Source organism: Meleagris gallopavo, chromosome 10 (assembly GCF_000146605.3).
Source record: "Meleagris gallopavo isolate NT-WF06-2002-E0010 breed Aviagen turkey brand Nicholas breeding stock chromosome 10, Turkey_5.1, whole genome shotgun sequence".
Lineage (NCBI taxonomy): Eukaryota > Metazoa > Chordata > Aves > Galliformes > Phasianidae > Meleagris > Meleagris gallopavo.
This window is the reverse complement of record NC_015020.2, coordinates 13,112,997-13,114,282: the sequence shown is the minus strand read 5'-3', so window position 1 is coordinate 13,114,282 and position 1,286 is coordinate 13,112,997.

Genomic DNA, 1,286 nt, shown 5'->3' with positions numbered 1-1,286 from the left:
GGGGAGCGGGCGCGCGTGGGGATGCTGTGCGGGCGCGCGTGGGGCAGCGCTCGGCCCCGGGCTTAACCCTGCGCAGAGCCCCGTGCCTAACGCCGGGCTTAACCCCCCGCTTGTAATCGTGTACCACCGTCATCTTTCATCCCAAGCCCCAGAAGTGGAGTTTTTCCCCCCCAAAAAGTGGTTCTGCCAAGGAAAGGTTGAGATCCCCCTCCTAGGACCGTAGCGCTCCGGCCTGGGTTTGTCTGGGTTTTGGTTAGGGATGAATTTGGGTGAAAGGATAACCAGGTTCAGCGTGAGGGTGTGGGTGTGACCCAGACGTGGCGTGCAGCTCAGTTCTCTGCTCCCACGCTCAGCCCTGTCCTCTGCCCTCTGTGTGGGGTCGGACGCCCACGAGGCATTGCCCTTGGGGAGGCCCTCAGCCCCCAGCCGGGCCCTGCAGGATGCCCTGCATCACCTCTGTATGCAGCCTTGGCTCTGGGCAAAGCCCTTATTGGGCTCTGTGTGCCCGTGGGATGGAGGCAGCAATGGGCACACTGGGGGTCTCCAAGAGGATCGCTGCCCACAAAGAGAGAGTGGCGCTCTGTCCTACATAACGTCACTGAGCTCATTCTTCCCTATATTTTCCTTATATTTTTCCTTATGTTTTGTCTTACGCTTCTCCTTACATTTTTCCTTTAGTGTTTTTCCCTATATTTTTCCTTACACGTTTTCTTATCCCTTTCCTTATAGTATTTCTTATACCTTTCCTTACGCTTTTCCTTATCCCTTTCCTTATAATTTTCTTAATGTTTTCCCCACATCTTTCTCCTATTTCCCTCGGTTTTTTTTTTCCTTACAGTTCCCTTACTGTTCCTTTATATTGCTTTGCTGTCTTACATTTCCTTGCACTTCCCTTACATATATCCTACAGTTAGACTAGATGATCTCAGCGGTATTTCCCAACCTCAGCGATTCTGTGACTCCATACCTTCTTCTCCTTTCCCTTCCATTTCCTTTAGACCCTCTTTGCATTTCTCTTACATTCCCCTCATCCTTCCTTTCCCCTATCATTTGTCACTACTTCTGCTCCGCTCTACGCATGGGGACGCGGTGCCGCCCTTCAATCACACCCCCTCTCTCAGCGCGGAGCCGGACGGGCTTTAAGACCCTCTTCCGACCCGGACCATCCCAGGATCCCGCGATTCCTTATGATGTCGAGAAGGGGCTGAGTGGTGCTCTCCCTCCGAGCCGCGCCGTAACGCACCGCACCGCGCCGCACGGGGAGGTGCCGGTCCCCGCGTCCCCGC